Source organism: Narcine bancroftii, unplaced genomic scaffold (genome assembly GCF_036971445.1).
Source record: "Narcine bancroftii isolate sNarBan1 unplaced genomic scaffold, sNarBan1.hap1 Scaffold_114, whole genome shotgun sequence".
NCBI lineage: Eukaryota > Metazoa > Chordata > Chondrichthyes > Torpediniformes > Narcinidae > Narcine > Narcine bancroftii.
In genome coordinates, this window is record NW_027211849.1 from 686,453 (window position 1) to 700,264 (window position 13,812).

The following is a 13,812-nucleotide window of genomic DNA, read 5'->3' on the forward strand; positions in this document are numbered from 1 at the left end:
GGTCCTGCCTCATCCTTCTAAGCTCGGGCGAGTACAGACCCAGAACCATCAAATGTTCCTCAAGCATTATTCCACTCATCCCCAGGATCATTCTTGTAAACCACCTCTGGTCCATCACATCCTCTCTTAGAAATGGGGCCTAAAATTGCTCACAACACTTATGAGATCAGGACAACCAGAAGGTGGTCACAGGAGGGAAGACAGCTGCAGGGCTGCCTAGAGTCCATGGATTGGATGGTGTTCAAGGAGTCAACTGAGGGGAGGTGGGGGGGGGGTGTCGTGGAAAGATGGCATCAATAAAAAACGTGAGAAGACACCTCACCCTGACTGAACTGTTCAATACTCGAACTGTAGTGACTTTTTTGACTTTATCAATGTTTTGAACAATAATTTTCTACTGTAGGATTCTGGAAATGAAGAAGGGAAAAAAATAGTGTTGGGCACGACCAGTTGCCCCAATAATCACAGAGACAAAGACTGAGGGGAACGATAGGCTTTATTACACAAAAGACTGCAGGCCCGCCTCCAAGTGAGGGAAGTGAAGGGAAGGAAGAGGTGGCTCGACCTTTATGCCCTGGGTCACAGGGGAGGATTCCAGGAGAGGATGCCATCAGGTGCGGCGGGGTGGGGTGGGGGGAGCAGCCCGTGCCTGTACTGGTCAGTACATACAACATTTCATTACAAGCAACTTAGAAAAAACCTAGGTTTTCAACCTGTGAAAAGTGCAGAAGAAGCAAGGCTGACCTTCCAGAAGGAACCTCAGCAACAGTTATATATAGATCCGAAACCTCAACTTAGAACTCGGGAGAAGCTGGAAGAAACGTCCGCATCCTCTGCGCCTCCAGAGACGCAAGATGTCGCCAAGATCTTTGGCCTGGCGGCAGGTCAGGAGGAGTGCGAGCGTGGTATCTGACCCGAGTCTGGCTTGACTAAGGAGAGTGGGGGGTGGGTGCCCAAATGCGAGCACAAGTTAGCAGGAAGGTGACTGACAGTATGCAGCGGCCCATCTGGAGATACTCCCCTGCGTGCTACTGAGCTTCTCAGTATGGATGGATGTTCTCACATGCAGGAAATTCTGGATCAGATCTGCAGTAGGGCTGCCAGGTATGAGTTGGAGGAGGACAAATCAAAAGTTCGAGATGAAGAAGAACAAGAATGACTACTTTCTGCAGTTGGACTCATTGAAGGGTGGCCTAAGACTTTAAGAACATCTCCTTCTCCAATGAAAGCTGTTGGTTCACCACAGACACCTTCCCCAGTCTTCAAAGCCCCTGTAACAGGGATGGAAGTCAACCTCATGTCTACAGAACTGATCCAACCAAATGAAAAGATTATGTCTTTTATGACCTAAAATTTTGAAACTTTAAATGATCAATTTGCTGGTATAAAGGAAATAATGGCTGGTATGTGTGAAGAAATTACATTTATTCAAGTTGATATTAATAAGAGTTTAACTGCAATGGATACTGGACAAGATCAATTGCAGAAGATAGAAGACATTTTTATTGACTGGAAGGACCATGTGGAACATTATGCAGAGAGAATGGATTACATTGAGGATTTGTTTACAGAAGAGAGATTTGTTAAAAAACATTGATTCGTTAGAAAATCAAAGTTGTCTAACAATATTAAGATAGTTGTTCTGCCGGAAGATATTGATGGTTCAGATCCTGTAAAATTATTTTTGTAATTGGATTCCAGAGTTGTTGGGAGTCGAGTCTTTTTAGATAGGGCTCATAGGGCGTGAAGAAGAAAACCTTTTCTGGGTCAAATGTCAAGAGCGGTTCTTTTAAGATGTTTGTGATATCAGGATAGAGAAATTATATTGCGGCTTGCGGATCAGAAAGCTCGCCTTGATCAAAGCCCTACGATGTATCAAGGCAATAGGGTTTTATTTCATGATAATTTAAGTCAGGAGATTATTAAGTGATGGAAAGAGTTTAATCTGGTCAAAGCAGTTCTGTGGAAGAAAGGGTATAAGTTTACTTTTCGGTATCCGACGATATTTAAGGTGATTTATGGGCGAGATCAGTCTCAATGTTTTGAGAGTCCTTATGGTGCATTATCTTTTGCAAATTCCTTCCCAGATTTGAAGGAATCGATGGGGAAAATGTCCGAGGATGAGATTGGGAAGGGAACGGGAAAAAGAAGTTGGAATCAGAATTGGTGAGTGATATTGAAGATGAAGCTCAAGCTCAATGTGGGTGTTACCATTGGGATGTTTTAATGTTCGGTTGGGGGGTGGTGATTGACTCTGCTACTTCTAAAGTCATCTGCCACTTGCGGTATTGACTGCACCTGGTCCACAGAGGGGGGTCCGACTCTTGGGCTCTTAGGTTTTTACATTTTTTACAGAGGTTTCTTATTGTTTGAAAGGGGTGTATGGGTTTTTAAAAAAACATATCTAATTGTAATTGCTGTGTGAAGTGTCAATCTGAGGAGGAAATTAAGTTATGGCTCATTTAAATTTTGTGACCTTTAATGTTAAATGACTTAATAATTCAATGAAAAGGAAGGGAATATTGGCATATATAAAGAAAATGAAGGTTGATGTTGCCTTTTTGCAAGAAACTCATTTGTCTGAGAAAGAACATACGAAATTGAAAAGAGATTGGGTCGGACATGTTTTTGCATCTTCATTTAATTCGAAAGCTCGAGGTGTTTTGCTACTTTGGTTCATAAGAAGATACCGTTTCAGTTGGAATCATTCTCTGCCACATTGGGTCGAGAGCTGTTGGTGAATTGTAAAATTTTTGCTGAAGCATGGACTTTGATGAATGTTTATCTACCCAATGAAAATAATGAAGACGCGATTTCTGAAACTTTTTGGAATCTGGGTCAAGCTAATGAAAATATTTTGGTTGGTGGGGATTTTAATTGTGTGTTGGATAAATTTCCAAAAACTTTACAAAGAACAAAAATAGCTAAATGGATGTTAGACTCAATGAAAGATTTGAATTTGTTGGAAATCTGGAGGAAGTTAATACTGACAGAAAAAGACTTTTCTTTTTATTCACCCAGACATGATTCTTTTTCGAGAATTGACTTTTGCTTAATGTCAGTACAATTACAGGGTGGATTTATACATGCAGAGTATAAGAGTAGGATTTGTCTGATCATTCCTCATTGTTAAGTAGAAGTACACAATCCTTTATCCAGACATCTAAAATCCAGAAAGCTCCAAACACCAGCAAGTGGGGAGAGAGACGGCAGCACAAGTCAGGTGGGGGAAGGCTGGGGGAAAAATGGCAGCGTGACTGGAAGGGAGTGAGCGTGGATACAGCAGCATGATTCGGGTGGGCTTAAATCTGGCTTTCCGAAATCCAGAAAAATCTGAAATTAAGAACACAATGACTCCCCCAAGGGTTCTGGATAAAGGATTATGCACCAGCACATGTTCTGGTTTGCATAATGTAGACACCCCATATCGCTGAAGATTTAATGGGATGTTATTGAAGCAACCAAAATTTCTAAGTTATATCAAAGACCATATTCAGTCTTATTTGCCAATTAATACATATTCAGTAGAAAGTAAATTTGTTTCGTGGGATGCTTTAAAAGCTTATTTAAGAGGTCTGATAATCAATTATTCTGCAAGAATTAAGATACAGCATTTGGCAGAGAGCCAAAGTTTAGAGAAGGAAATAACAATGTTAGAAAAGGAATTCCAACTAAATTCGACTGTGGATAAAAAGACTTTTTTGATTCAGTTGAAACTGTTATAATATAATGCAAACATATAAATATGAAAAATTAATACAATGATCCAAATAGCGTTACTATGAGTTAGGAGAAAGAGCGCATAAGGTTTTCGCTCGGCAATTAAAGACTGAACAGGCATCAAGGACAATAAATGCGATAAGAAATAATACAGGAGTCACTTTTAAACCTCAGGAAATGAATGATGAATTTCACTCATTTTACCAGAATTTATATTCTTTTGAAGTAAATCAGGATGAGGAACGTGTTGAGTTTTTTTTAGGTAGTTTGGAGTTATCGGTTTTGGATGATAAAGATAGGACAGAATTGTAAGTTCCTTTCAGTGATTTAGAAATTGAAGAAGCGATATTGAATATCACCTGGAGAAGATGGGTTTACAGGAGGGTTTTATAAAGAATTTTATGAAGTCTTGTCTCCTGTTTTGATGGATGTTCTTAAACAAGCTACAGAAGAGCAAAATCATTTCCAGAAACCTTTTCTAGAGCTAGACTTAGTTATTGCAAAAAAGGAAGACCCCATTGAAAGTTGCCTCATATCGACCAATATCTTTATAAAATGTAGTTTATAAGATAGTAGCTAAGGTATTGGCCAATAGAGTTGCAAAATATTTACCACGTTTAATACATGTTGATCAAGCAGGTTTTATTAAGAACAGATTTTCTTCTGAAAATATTGTTAGACTGTTGACGTTGATTCATGTGTCAAGACATTGTTTGAATCAATCAATGATCGTGGCATTAGATGCAGAAAAAGCCTTTGATCGAGTTGAAAGGTACTTTTTATTTAAAGTACTTGAAGATTTAAGTTTGGACCTTTTTTAACTGGTTGAGTTAAAGCCTTGTATAAAAATCCTTTCGCGAGGATGGTGACAAATGGACAAATTTCAGATACCTTTAATTTAACACGCTCCACAAGGGAAGTTTGTCCTTTGTCACCCTTGGTGATAGAACTGCTAGCCCAAGCTATAAGACAAAATGATAAAATTAGTGGGATTAAAATAAATGAAGAGAATATAAGGTTCCTTTGTACCAATATATTTAACAAATCCTCAGTAATCGTTATGACATCTGCAAACCTGTTTGGTACAATATGGAGAAATGTCTGGTTATAAGGTTAATCGGGATAAGAGGAAGATATTACCAATTACAGAGGAAGATTATCCTGCTTGTAAACAGATTACACAGCTTAGATGGACGAAGAAAATTAAATATTTAGGGGTAATGTTTGATGCAGATTATCAACATTTGTGTAAGTTTAACTATGTTTCTCTATTGATAAAATTAAAGCTGATTGAATTAAATGGAAAGATCTTCCTTTGACATGAATGGCACATGTGAATTGTATTAAAAATGAATATTTTTCCTTGAATTCAATATCTTTTTCAATCAATTCCATGTTCGTGTCCAAACATATTTTTTAAAGAGTAATGCAGCAATCAGAATATTTTTATAGAAAGGTTCATTGGCTCGAGTATTGTTGCAAAACTTAACATGGCAATATGCATTAGGGACGACAATGGCTTCATTTTCAGAATTATTCATTAAATTAATAGTTAATTATCAGTTAAAATTTATTAATAGGATGTTCAATGTTAATCAACCTCCACACTGGGCTAAAATGTTATTATCACAGATTTCTCATTCTATTATACATCAGTGTATATTTAGATGGACTCCTCGTCTTTTGCATTATTATAATGTGCCAGTATTATGACATGTATGTGATACTTGGTATAAAAGAAATCTGTCAATAGGAACTGGAGATAAGGTTTTATTACAAATTCCATTATATCAGGGTAAATACATCTCCTTCTCGATGAATAATCTCAGTATTTAAAGATTTGCAACATGAAAGGTGTTCAAGTGTTAGCAGATTGTTTTGAAGATGGGATATTGTTTTCTTATGTTAGGCTTCAGGAAAAAATTGAGGTACTGTTAAATTCTTTGCTTGCATATTTTCAAGTACATGCTCCAGTAGTGAAGAGTTTTGGGCGGGAATCGAACATGCCTAAGTTAACTAAATTTAAAAATTTAATTGTAAATGGGGCAGAAAGGGATTTATTTCAGAAATGTATTCTTTGTTGCAAGAGAAAATGGCTAAACTGGATTGAGATAAATCAAAGCTTAAAGGGGAGAAAGATTTATCCTTAGAATTATCCCAAGAAGGATGGACTACTCTGTGTGAAGATATTGTGACTAAATTTGGTGAACTACAATTTTCTACATCAGTTGAATTAAACACCAGAAAAGTTAAAAAGATATGGATTTAGTCATTCAGATTTATGTATTCATTGTGGGACTCAAATTGGTACTTTTTTTTTCAATTCTGTCTGGTTGTGTGATAATGTAAATCTTTTTGGATAACAATTAAACAGTTTAAGGCAGATTTATTAGAGACTACTTTAATGGTAGATCCACTGCTTTTTTTAAATGGGGTATATTACAACTTTAACAATGGGTTTAAGAATGGATAAATCTCTAATTGAGTTTATTCGGTTCGCATTAGCATTGGTTGGGGAATGTATTGTTATTACGTGGAAAAATTATGTGGATTTAAATATGAATTGTTGGCAAAATGAAGGCTTGTATTTGTTTGGAAAAGATAACATAATTTACGTGATAATTATTTTTTTTAATGTGAAGATGTGGTCTCAAATTGACAGTCTTTTGCCTCTCTTCCTTCTTAAAGAGTGGAGTAACATTTGCAATTTTCCAGTGCAGACTTGGCAGACAAGGATAGATAGACTTTAAACATGAACATGGTGAATAATTAGCGAAGCTATTCATTCAGATATACTGCTCACAACTAGGTAATTCCAAAACACCCAAGTTATAGGGTTCCACATGAGAGACGAGGCCAATAGCCACAGAGATCAAGACAAAGCAGAATCATACACACCATTACTACCAAGATTTACATTAGTGACATATCAGAGTCAATGCGATACTTTAAGATTAGTTACAGCTCAGTAACAGACCCTTTAGGCCCACAAACCTGTGCCTCCCAATTCACCTTCAACACCCCCACACTTTTTGAACAGTGGGAAAAATCTGGAGCCCCCTCCCCCACCCCGGGGAAAACCTAAGCACACACAGGGAGAACATAGAAACTCCTCACAGAGAGAGCAAGATTTGAACCCCATCCCTATCAATGGCAGCGCACAGAGTTGCGATTGTGCCATCCACTGTCAAACCACGTTGGATGGGAAGAAACTCAAATCAAGAAAGTCAATAAATGGAGAGCATCAATATTTCGTGAATTGGTACGGATTAGTCCAGATTTTGAGAAAAGATGGATGGACAGTACTTTGCAACAACATAATGACAGTCAGTACAAAAGAAGCCACAGCGAGCTTGCATGGGAGCCAGGAAGGGAAAGTAGCCACTTTATTGAAATGGAGGCAAGAGAATGGTCTCAGGAGCAAGAACCCATGTGAGAGAAATTCTGGTTCATGAGAAAGTCACTAAAACCCAATGATGCCTTCCAAATTGCATTCCGATTTGGGAATACGAGGCATTCATCTCGACTTATTTCTCCAGTTTGGGCATTTTAGATCATTAATATTCCCCGGTATTCTTAAAAATCTGATGATGAGGTGATACATGTGTTGTTTTGAGGTGTAACAATGCAGCTCGCAGTATTTGCACAGCAGATATAATAAGGGATCCACCCTTCCCCCTCTCCTTCATAGTGTTTATTTAAGACAAACATTTTTCTCTAAATTTGCCCATAATCTGCAAAGAAATGATGATGAGATCACAAGATGTAGCAGTAGAACTCCATTCATCTTTTGATTTGATCGTCTAAACAAGCTTAAAAAAAATTACAGAGCAGTGAGGGTCTGGGATGCATTGCTGGGGTGGAGATCGGGGCTGGTACAATAAGGACATTCAAAACACTCTAAGATACATGGATGGAAAAATAATAGAGGGTAATGAGTGTGAGGTAGGGAAGGGTTAGATTTGTAACGGCACTGATACACCACCATTTACAAACAATTAAAGAATACCCTCACTCGTTTCTTCCAGAAGGCAATCCTCCTCAGACACAACATTGCATTCTTCAACTCCCCAAACACCACCCAGCCAAACCTCTCATTGGATCAGTGCCACATGGTGATCCTGACACTCTCTCTCTACTCCTCCTGCATCCGAGATCAATCACCCATATACTGATGTTTAACACACCTGCGCACATGGGCTAATCCTCCAGCGTGATGCTTCAATTACATCATCAGCGGCAACTGGCACCGTTCCCAAAGCAGGCAGATGCATCACCGTGACAGCCCCCTCCCCCCACCCCCACCTCCAGCCTCCGAGCCATGCAAGGAGGCGACTGAATGGAACTGTCCCCAGTGTAGCGGTCTGGAAGATTGACAGTTCAGCCTGATCTTGTATGATACTGCAAGACAGGCGATGCAGGGGTATGACTGGTCCTTTCGCTCTGGACCTGATGAAGAATGTGGACATTCGAAATACACTGGCTTCAACCTGTTGATGGAAACAGTGTTACCTTTTCCATTCCTGTCAACAACAAAACACTATGGATGGTGCCATAAGACCTGGAAAGAACCATTGTTAATGGGCTAAAGTGGTTGTGTATCATTTGGCACATCCACTGGAGATGATGCTGCCACATAGGAGAACATCAGAGTTTTCTCATTTTCTCGAAGACAGTCAAGATAACTGACCTGTTCATGGAGCACTGTGTCTGGACTCAGATTCACAAACTCACCTGGCAAGGTCAGCATAGAGCCATAGAATAGCTCTGCCGCTAAACATCCATGATCTGCCCTAAGAGCTGTAGTCACGCAAAGGAGAACCATGGGCAAACGTTCGCTCCATGTCGATGATTTGCCACCTGCTGTCAATGGTGCTTTCGATTGTCAATGAAAATGCTCAAAGACGCTGTTGGCCCTAAAATGCTTAGCTATAATTCAGGTAGTGCCCAGAGGATCAATGAGAGCTCGGAACAATGCTGACTCGAACTGAGACCCTCGATCTGTTGTAATAGTGCCCAGAACACCAAAAGGTGGAATCCAATGATCCAAAAAGCCCTAGCAATTGTCTCTGCAGAGATGCCGATGATAGGAATTTCATCCTTCCACCTGGTAGTCCTGTCCTCACCCGTGAGCAGAGACGTACATTGCCGAGATGGCGGAAGTGGACCTTCCAAGCCACAAGGTGCACGTGCTGGAAATAGGAATCCAAAACAACAAAATCCCCAAGCTTGAATTTCATGTGCCTGGAGACTTTAGGGCGTTGACCCAGCAAGCAAGGTCTTGCCCATAATCCAACATTCTGTTTAACACGAAGCCAGGTAAGATGTTCCTTCACCAGTTTGATTGATGCTCTTCTACCATGAAGAGATAGATTGTGAAGAGAAAATCTCCTGCCTCATAGCCGCCCACACAAACAGCCTAGTCCTTCCTGTTGGGGATAAAAAAATCAGACCTACTTTTCACCCGATTCATCCAGGGTCACATCTTGAAGATGGAGACCAGATTTGGTTACACCGGATGAAATCGGGATCAGTGCACCGTGCATGAGCCATGGCATTGAAATTGATGTCAATAGTTGTATGTAATGTCGCACCTGGATTGGGCACCAATTACAGCATTCGCTTTCTCTCAGATGTCATGTGTGTCCGATGAAAATTGAAGGATGAAGTGCAAGTGCCGAATCTCCCTTGGCAAGTAGAGATACAGTATGCATAAGAGACTGGTGGTCTGTACAAATGGTCAAAGGATGACCTTCAGTAAAAAAGCTGAAATATTGGATTGGAAATTGGGATTCATGAGGGAATTACAAAGAAACATTTCCAAATTATATCTTATTATTACTTCAACAGTTATCCCCAAACCCAGACTTGAATAAATTAAAAGAAAGATGGAAATTGGATTTAGGAACTGAAATTGACCCTTTTTGCTGGTCTGACATTTGTTGGCACAGTAATTATTGTTTTTGATAGATGAGTTAATTATAACTTATTCATCAATTATATTTAATGCCACATCAATTAATTTATTCCTAATTTTTCAAATTCATGTTTTAGATCTGAATCCCAGCTTAAATTTGATTGTGTGGAAATGCAAAATTGTATTCCCTTTGCAAATGTGAATTATATTAGAACTGGGTATGATACATACATCAAAATATGGAAACCATATTTAGATATGGGTTTGGATATCTAATGTATTCACTTCTCCACCCCACAACCACTTTTCTTTAATCTTAATGGTTGAACCTTAGCATGTTGGTTTAATTCTACTATTTTATTAATATCCTGCCTTTCCTTTTGGGAGGGAATAGTTATCACAGGAGCTTTGCACCTAGATCTGCATTTTTTATCTTTTATACTTTTTTCTCTTCTCACTTTTATGAACAGTACAACATTTATTTTTTTATTCTATTTTGATCATTGTAAGTATCATTTGGATATGATTCTATTATTATATTGAACTGTATATAAAACTATAAATACATTTTTTTAAACTGAAATGTTTCACTGCGAGATAGATAGATAAGAGTTATTGCCAAATGTCCTGAGCTGGTGACCACTTGGCTGGAACAAAAAATGCCAAAGTTTCCAATTGCCCACAGACTCGTTGTTCGAACACTGGTCCCACAGCACTGACCGAAGCATCTGTGGTAAGAGAGCAAGGCCTTGGGCATTTGATGTACAACTTTAGTGGAATTTGTAAGAACAGTGTTCACATCATGGAAAGCACACACGGCATCGTCTTTCAAAGTTAGGGTCTTTTTGAAACAGACATCAGATCCTTTGAGTCATTCAGTAAGAGGTAATAGAGATGCTGTGGCATTCACCAGGGAACAGCAATAAAAATTCCTCACACCTAAAACCCATCACAACTGGCCAACCTTAAAGGGGGGGAGGAAATTCTCAAAATTCACGCACTTCCCATTCATCAGGCAAAATACCATGTTGCATAACTCTAGGTCTCAAACATACAAGATCAGAAGCACCAGAAACACTTGTTTGGGATTGATCACGATGCCACATTCCTCAAGCCTTGGAAACAATGAGATAAGGTGGCTCTTGTGCTCCTCTTCATCCACACTTACAACCAGAATCTCATAACATAACATAACAATTACAGCACGGAAACAGGCCATTAGGCCCTTCTAGTCCGCACCGAACCAAACACCCCTTTCTAGTCCCACCTCCCTGCACAATGCCCATAACCCTCCATCTTCTTCTCATCCATATACCTGTCCAACCTTTTCTTAAATAATACAATTGACTCCGCCGCCAGTATTTCACCCGGAAGATCATTCCACATGGCTACCACTCTCTGAGTAAAGAAGTTCCCCCTCATGTTACCTCTAAACCTCTGCCCCTTAATTCTTAACTCATGTCCTCTTGTTTTAATCTTTCCTCCTCTTAATGGAAATAGTCTATTCACATCCATTCTGTCTATCCCTTTCATAATCTTAAATACTTCTATCAAATCCCCTCTCAACCTTCTACGCTCCAAAGAATAAAGACCTAATCTGTCCAATCTCTCCCTATACTCGAGATGCTTAAACCCAGGTAACATTCTGGTAAACCTTCTCTGCACTCTCTCCACTCTGTTTATATCCTTCCTATAATTAGGCGACCAGAACTGCACACAGAACTCCAAATTAGGCCGCACCAACGTCTTATACAATCTCAACATCACCTCCCAACTCCTATATTCCATGCAATGATTGATAAAGGCCAGCATACTAAAAGCCTTCTTCACCACCCTATTCACGTGAGTTTCTACCTTCAGGGAACGATGTACCATCACTCCTAAATCTTTCTGCTCTTCTGTATTCCTCAATGCTCTCCCATTTACCACGTATGTCCTATTCTGATTCTTCTTACCAAAATGAAGCACCTCACACTTATCAGCATTAAATTCCATCTGCCATTTTTCAGCCCACTTTTCTAAGCAGCCCAAATCCCTCTGCAATCCTTGAAAACCTTCTTCATTATCCACTATTCCACCTATCTTAGTATCGTCTGCATATTTACTAATCCAATTCACCACCCCATCATCTAGATCATTAATGTATATAACGAACAACAATGGGCCCAATACAGATCCTTGAGGCACACCACTGGTCACCGGCCTCCAACCTGACAGACAATTATCCACTACCACTCTCTGGCCTCTCCCTTTCAGCCAATGTTCAATCCATTTGACTATCTTAAAATTTATACCTAAAGACTGCACCTTCCTAACTAACCTTCCATGTGGTACCTTATCGAAGGCCTTACTGAAGTCCATATAAACAACATCCACTGTGCTACCCTCATCCACATTCCTAGTCACCTCTTCAAAAAATTCAATCAGATTGGTCAAACATGACCTTCCTCCCACAAATCCATGTTGAGTGCTCCTGATCAGACCCTGTCTATCCAGATGTTTATAAGTACTATCTCTAAGAATTTTCTCCATTAATTTACCTACCACAGATGTCAAACTTACAGGCCGATAGTTGCCAGGCTTCCTCCTTGAACCCTTTTTAAATAACGGAACCACATGCGCAATGCGCCAATCCTCTGGCACTATCCCCATATCTAATGACATTTGGAAAATTACCGCCAGAGCCTCTGCTATTTCCTCCTTCACTTCTGTCAATGTCCTGGGGAAGATCCCGTCTGGTCCCGGAGACTTATCCACCTTAATATTCTTCAAAAGCCTTAAAACTACACCTTTTGTAATCTCTATATTCCCCATATTTACCCAATTTGCTTTTTTTTATCTCACATCTCCCAATATCCTTCTCCTTAGTGAATACCGAAGAAAAGAAACTGTTCAATATCTCCCCCATTTCTCTAGGCTCCACACAAAGTTTTCCGCTCTGATTTTCTAAGGGACCAATTTTGTCTCTAGCTTTCCTCTTACCATTAACATATTTGTTGAACTCTTTTGGATTAGTTTTCACCCTGCTTGCCATAGTTTTCTCATACCTTCTTTTAGCTTTCCTAATTCCTCTCTTAAGATTCCTCTTACATTCAATGTAACACAAGCACCAAACAAACCCAAGGCCAGAGAATTTGTGGTCGATGAACCGCTGGAATGTCTGAGCTTCATTCCATAGACCTAATGGTATTCTCAGAAACTCAAACATGCCGAACGGGTGCATCACTGCTGTCTTCGTGACATCCAGAGACTCAAATGGAATCTAATAGTAAGCACGTTCTAGATCTATTTTAGCAAATGCATATTTGCCGTGTAGGTTTGCTGAGAAGGTTTGTAAATTTGGAATATTGTATCAGTCAGGCACGGTGGAATTGTTCAGGGGACGATCATCTCTGCAAGGCCGCCAATCCCTAGTTTTTTTTCAGAACCATATGCAACCGTGAAGCCCACCAGCTGTCAGATCTGTGGACTACGCCCAACTCTTGCCAATCCAATCTTGCGATTTTAAGATAATCTGGGGGTATTACGAGTCTGCGTCTCAGACCCTGCCTTTATATGGTGGCTTATTGCATGTCTGTACACCGTTACGATGGGGTCATGAGGCGAGGAAAACACGAGCAAGGCTTGGAAAGGGCAGGAATCAGGTTGAAGGCTTGTCAGGCAGCAGATGGCATTGGAAGGACAACAAATGCAGCTCAGTTGCATTCAAGAGCTGCAGTCCACACAACAACGTTTTTTCAAATACATCACGGAAAAATGTGACAAGAAATCCACTTCCAAAATGGAATTTGCCACATTTACAACTGAAAAACCACCCAAAAAGATTGCAAGACAGAAATGAAGCACAAGTAACCTGTGGCCATGTTTGAAAAAGAGAATCATTTGTAGCTGAAGGAACACATGACATATTAGAAAGACAATGTTCCTCAGGGATTGGAGGGACCAGCACCGATCCAAAGTGACAGATAATTTTGGAGTTTTACATAGAGATGGAAAACAAATAACCTACTCCAACAATTGCCTCGAATTGTTTCCATTTTTCTCAGTTGCCTTCGATAATCTCTCTCAAATGAGAACAAGATCCCAAGACAAAAGAACAGAACCAGGCCACCAGGCCCATTGAATCTGCTCCGTAAATACACACTGAGCTACTCTACACTCCTTCCATTTTCCAG